The following is a 6,980-nucleotide window of genomic DNA, read 5'->3' on the forward strand; positions in this document are numbered from 1 at the left end:
TTTATGCATTCCACAGGATTTACTTATTGTTCACAAAGATGCTCTGCCTCGTACAGAGGAGGGCAGTCAGTGACTGAATTCCAAGGTCTAAAGATGCTCCCAGGTAAAGGGGCTCTGGACAGGCAACATTCTCCCCTCTCCACAAGGAAGTTCCAATTAGTTAAACAGCCTTGCAGGAGGCTCAGTGAGAGGCGCAGACTTTTCAGGAGCCTTCATTTTCAGTGGCTCAGCAAACTGTGAAAGGAAGGGAATCAAAATCAGGGTCTGGGGTGTGGGAACGACGTTTAGTATTAGGTATATCACAGCAAACCTGAGACTAAAGTAGATGTTCATGTGTACTGAAATGCAGGCCAAGGAGATCATTTCCAGCTGTACCTCTGTTGAAAGCCCAGCCCCCAACTCGGCACTCGCCTACTGTGCCCTCATCCCTGATACTCTAGTGCTGTGCATTTACCTTAGCTACTTTATGCATTGCTTTGATTAAACAAACAAACAAAAAACCTGACTTAAACGGCTACCAAGAATGGAGTGTTTGCTTTGGCTCATGGTCTTGGAGAGTTCAGACCATTTCATGATAGAAAGTACAGAGGAGGAATACAGCAATGGATCAGGGCAAGATCTAAACCCAAGGATGACCCCCAATGGCCTGCTGACGCCAACAAGATTCCACCTCTCATCTTTCTCCTCTGCTCAACATGCCAAGACGTTTTCATCCGTCGTGGAATAAGATCACGAGGTTAGAACCCTCGTGATCAGGGACTGACTCATCTCTGGAGACCCTTCCGCAGTCACATCCGAGATCTGAGATGTGCCTCATTAATCTCCATGGCAACTCTCAGTCCAGTCAAGCTGAAAATCAAGATCAACCAGAACAATGCTGACCCATTTATTTTTCCTGTGAACGGTGCCCAAACAAACCAAGTGGCTCCAAAGACTGACTCACCCTTATTTGTCAGAGCTTAGAGGTTGATGGGGTGCAAACCGAAGTTCCCAGGAGGAAAAATAAAACAGAAAGGCACACTTAACTGGATACGCCACAAGACCGGTGGACTAACCAGAACTTTGTGACTGTGGGAAGACCAATGTTACACATCCAGAATGGGCTGAAGGATGGAGCTTTTGCGCTCTGTTGAGTAGCCATCATAACCCTGTGTCTGACAACCTTCCAACTATTAGGTAAAAGAATGTATTCATTTAGCAGAGCACCAACCCCAAAGCTAAGCATGTCGTCAGCCAACCTCTGAAACCTATGCAGGGATTTCTCTGCGTTGCCAAATGTAAGCTGCCAAATCTACCCTCTTGAGTGTTTGACAGATTCCTAGATCTATGACTTTCTTATGTTCTGTGACTATAAAAGTTTGCGTAACCACTTCCGCATTGTAACATGCTGTCTAGGGCAACATGAATCTGGGCTTGTGGGCCATAGTCACTTATATTTGGCTCAGAATGAACTATATTTTATTCCCTCTGAGGTGACAACTATGTTTTACACTGACACTACTTTATTCTTATTATAAACCTTATCATGTTTATAGTCAGCTGTGGCCATGGAAGAAACCATTGTCATAATTTAGATCTTGGGTACCCAGTTAGGCTGTTTGGATCGAGAGCCGGTGAGGCAGGATCTCTTTTCATACCCCACCGCCCTGCCCCGTCCCCACCACCACCACTGAGCTAATTTGTCCTTCCTTATAGCTTGCTTGTCTTGGAGTCCCATGACCCCTTATACAGTGGCTGGTTTCATCTGGAACATTCCAAGACCCCCAGCCAAGGCTGCAAAGTGTCTCCAGGCGTTCTCAGAAGCTGCACAGTGTCAGCGCATCTGTTCTCCACTGGTCAAAGCAGGTCAGCTCAGTTCAGGCTCAGGAAGAGCAGGCATGCTTTGCCTGTAGAGAAGGGGGAGATTGATAGCCTCACAAATCATGTTTCCACAATACTAATTAGTTCAGAAGCATCTACCCAAGGGAAACCCACAGAGGTATGTCCATGCCAGGCCACTTGGGTCCTGTGCCTAAGGAGTCCCTCTACGAAGCCTTGCAGTGTACATTGTCTGCAGTGTACATCATCCTACATCTCTGCTTCAACTGCATCAGTATTCCATTCTGTGGCTTATGTGAATTCAATGTGTGTGTGTGTTAGGCCAGAGGTTGACATCTGGCATCTCCCTTGATTGCTTCCCACTGTACTTTCTGAGATGGTTTCTCACTGAACCTCACCATTTCATCCACACTGGCTTAACAGCAAGCCCTAGGAGCCACACTCTCTTCCCACCCAGCGCTGGGCCTACAGGCCTATTTGTGCAGAAAGCGTTTTACCGACTGAGCCATCTCGCCTGCTCCCATCCACGTGCATTTGAAATCCCTATGGCCGCATCCTCTAGTCATGACTAGCCGTTTGCTAGTCCCGGATGATTCCTAAGAGACCAGTGACTTTTACTGAGCCTAGTACTCTGCTTGAGGCTGTTCAGTGACAGTGGTCTCCTCTACTTGCTCTGCCCTTGGCTTGTAATGTGTGATTTATAGGATGTGAACCTTTTCGGTGATGCAATTTTCATAGCAGAAAAACCCAGCTATTATTCTCCACTAAAAGAAAGCATAACTCCCTGGAGTGAGAGTGATTTCCATATATTTATTACCAAACAGGCAATAATACTTTAGGAAGAACAGAGACACAGAAAATAGCAGCTGAAAGGGGAAACCCAGTCAGTCCACTTGTGAACATTTGAACATCTAAAGATGAGATGAAAATTATGGTTAATTAAAATTGTGTTGAGCTGTAAAAAGCAAGTGAGTAGTGATAGAAAAAGGAAAATGATGAGAATTTTCTAGCAAGACTTTTATCTGGGTTGCATTTACTCAAAGATGCTATTCAGATTTAATACTATGAATACACACACACTAACATGCACACACGACACACACTCACACAGGTACATACTCATCCTCCTGTACATGCATACCCCCCCCACACACACACAGAGGCAGAGGAAATAGTCACAGACTGAACTAGTTTCATGACTGTATTTGGGATGTCCGTGGCCACTATGGTGGCCAAAGAGCATTTGCCACTTATAAGTTATTAGGGGAGTCTGTGAAGCCTTCAGACACAGCAACCCCGCCATTGCCTGCATCGCCTAGAATTCTCAGCTATCCGAGGAACCTTCAGGTGGAGCCTGGAAATAATATCTGGACAAGGGTTGTGCAGAAACTGGGTATAGCCAGCCGTAGGTCTCTTCTGAACCCTAGGAAATAGGAGACTCTCAGAAACGCCGGGGTCCTTTTGTCTCTTGCATCCTGGCAGACAGGCCCCTGAGAGCACCTGGTGTGAGCCTGCCGCTTGTCTGTGCTTGGCATCAGGGTCTACTGTGAGCACTAGGACCCTCAGCAAACATTGTTATTGATAATGTGTGGGAACCGCTGACCCTCCTGCCTTTGTCCCCGTTGGATCTAAATGTGCTTTAAGGACAACCTGTAGCCCAGAGAAGAGTGGGCTTTCCATTTTACATGCGAGTGTCTGCTCTTTGGAGGAGTGGGCTTTCCATTTGACATGTGAGCGTCTGCTGCTTTGCACTTATTTACCGTTTTGTGTTTCTAGCAGCCATTCCTGGGCCTCCTGGTTACTCCCGTGACTTTGTCCTGTCCCTGTGTGGTTGCTCAAACAAACAAAAAAACCAAACAAACAAAAAATGCCCATAACCAGCAGCATGGAGCCCCAGACCTCACACCTGGTCCTTTCTAGAGGTTGAGGAGAAAAATGCTGTCAGTCAGATCCCAAAAGATTCCTGGGGGGTGACAGAAAAGGACACGTGATTTACGACACCCACCCACCTTCAAAAAGAGTTAGATTGCAATGCTTCATGTTTGGGGCTTCTGCCCAGGGCCAAGACTTATTGATTTAATGGTTTTGGAAACAGAGAGAGGTGAATTATAACAAGGATTTTTCTTTAAAGCTTTTCTTGGACTAAGCTGTGACAGTATGTGACTGTAAGGTCGAAGCAAATTTGTTGTTCTGCCGTAGAAATGCAAAAGGGCACTTTGAATAAAATCAGGATGTTTAAATCATTTGTGGAATAGCAGAAATAGAGATGCAATCTTAGAGAAAATAAACAGAGGGGAAGCCGAGAGAAATGGCTCCACCCAAATCAGGCAGCGATTTGGGAGTTTCAAAATCTGGAATTGTAGGCTTCTAGTCTCGGCATCAGGCAGTTTCGGCCAAGCTGACAGCAGGCACACTGAGAGGGGGCTAAATGTGTTTTCACAAAAGACGAGGGGCTTGCTGAGAAATTGAGCTGCTGAGCTGTGGTGCCCATGCTGTTCCTGTCACACTCTGAGGGCTTCCTTTGGAAGCCTGAAAGAAAACGAGAGAACGAATGAAAGGAGCCCAAGCCCCATATACAACTTTCTACGTGCTCATGGAATGGAAGGCGGGTTTTCACCTTATGAATAACTGTAGTCTCCGAGATCATTGTCCTCCTCATCGACTCCATATTGAAGCTGAATTCTCCCCAACTGTTGTGAGGCAGGAGAGGAGCACCCAGAGTGAGGTCAACATTAGCATATTAAAGAAACAGTTGGCACAGACTGGAGGCTCTTTGCCACCACGGCCAACACGGAACAAATAGAGCATGAACAGAAAAGGCCCATGCTGTGTGAATGACCCCAAAGCCCAGGCTCTAAAAACTGCCAGCAGTTTGTACAGTGTTTGCTGTTGAACCTCTAAACTTCCTCCCAGCAATGGCTACTTTCTGTTCTTGGACGCATTGTTTCTCCATAAATGGCCACTGCTTCTGCTGCTCCTCAGGGGGCTCTGTCCAGGTTCTGGTTCTGGGGTGTAAGAATTTGGAAACCCCAGTGAACATTCCCTGGATCCAGGATCCACCAACAGCTGGAAATTGGCTAATAGGAAAGTCTGGTGGGTTCTAACTAAGCCACATTAAACCTCGTTGCTTCCACCAGGCATGAATGGTACAATGGTGGCCCAAGTTGGGGATGAAATGGCCATTTCTACCTGGATGGGTGAGAAGAAGAAGAAGAAGAAGAAGAAGAAGAAGAGGAGGAGGAGGAGGAGGAGGAGGAGGAGGGGGGGGAGGAGGAGGAGGAGGAGGAGGAGGAGGAGGAGGAGGAGGAAGAGGAGGAGGAGGAGGAGGAGGAGGCGGCGGCGGCTTATGGAGAGTTGTCTGGAAGAGTAGGTAGATAGATGTCAGGGGTTGGAAACACCAGACAAACAACAGAAAAGTAGGCTGCAAGCTTGGTATGGCTAGCTGGCTTGGTTCTAGTTGTTGGAAGCAGGCAGGATGCAATAATAAGCCAGCCGCATGAGAAGGGGGCCGATCACAGAATTCCCCAGTCTGTGCTACAGAGATTACCCTTTCACTATTTATTCCGTAAACACATATATTAAGAACCTGCTAAATGTGAAGTCTCAGGGAGACAGATATGTTGGGGCTTTTTGCTCTCATGGAGCTTTTAGTATAAACGGGGCAGGCAGACATTAAGCTGATGATCATATAATTAATTGTACACACAGTAAGTGCCTTCTATTTGAAAATTAATGATGTATTAAAGAGATTTGTAATGGGGAAATCTAATGTAGTCTAGGGCTCAGGAGTTCTCCAAGGAGGTAACAAGAAAGCTGATTACTGTGTAGGTACCAGGCAGCTAAAACAGTCTCATTTGGAGGGTTTGGAAAGAGGATTTGGGCAGATGTGACATGGGCATGGTCTGGAAACTGAGTCAGGTGGAGTTTTATAGAAACAGGCAGGTGGGAACTCAGCAACCAATGCTGTCTGCACTGTGAGGGGTGCAAGATGGAAGGTAGGAGCTCATAATTGTGAAGAAAAGCGACTGATTTTATGTTTCGAGGGCAAAGGGATGGTGGGATTGCAGGCAAAGCTTTACTTCTGGGTGTGTCCAGTGGCTGTCTTTGGAAGAGGCTAGCAATTGATTCAATAGACCTAGTGAAGAACACCACCCTCCCAGGGGTATTCAGCCTCATCAAGCACACCAAGGGACCAAGAAGAACAGCAAGGAAGAAGGAAGGAAGGAGTTGCTCTCACTTCCTGGTGGAACTTCCTTTTGCCTTTGTGATGAGGAGAAACTTGACAGGCCAAAATCAACCTGCTCTGTCCTGGCCAGGAGTCAGCAATGCTCTTGGTTCTATGGCTGTTTTGTCCCGGCTGGAAATGACAGAAATGTCAGTAATGTTTTGGCCAGGAGGCACTGCTTTGGTTCACGTCCTAGGTTATTTATGCACCTAATCTTTCTTCTATTGTGTAGAAACCTAATGAACACAGCTGTCTGGAAGCTATGCATAAAGACGTACTTCACTGGTCCTTAAAGACTTGTGCCGGAATCCCAGCCCAGTCACCAGGATGGAGAGGCACATGGATAGCCTGTGGTTGGGCTGGCTAAGCTGACCAGACCATCTCTCTCTATTTCTCAACCCAGACATTTCAAAGACTTACTTACTTCTTTAGTAAAAAGTCTTATTAAGCCCCCTACCTGTAGCCCTCTCCTCAGACCTCTTCTATTGTCTATACTTGCTTTCTCTATATAATAAAGGTCCTTGTTGAACTTGCTCTTCACTGTGAAATTCATTGTTCCAGTTTGTAACATGAGGAACCTGGAATATCACTGATTTGGTAAAGGTTTTGGTGACAGTGACCCTGACCACTGAGTTAGGCCCACTTAAGACTAGAAAGTTGCCACCATCTTTAGGGACCACCATTTTCCCACTTCACTTGGACATCAGTGATCCTGGTTCTTAAGGCTGTGAACGCAGACAGATTTACAGTACCAGGTCTACCTGCTCTTAACTTTCGTTGTTTGGATGGGACTGTAACAGTGCCTTACACGGGCACCAGCTTGGAAAGAACAGCTCAAGGAACTCCTGTGTCCCATATCATCATGTTTGCCAGTTTCCCACAGTAAACCTTTCCTTGTATATCTCTAGGCACACTGCTGGTTCTACTTCCTTGGAGA

This window comes from Meriones unguiculatus, chromosome 3 (genome assembly GCF_030254825.1).
Source record: "Meriones unguiculatus strain TT.TT164.6M chromosome 3, Bangor_MerUng_6.1, whole genome shotgun sequence".
NCBI classification, from domain to species: domain Eukaryota; kingdom Metazoa; phylum Chordata; class Mammalia; order Rodentia; family Muridae; genus Meriones; species Meriones unguiculatus.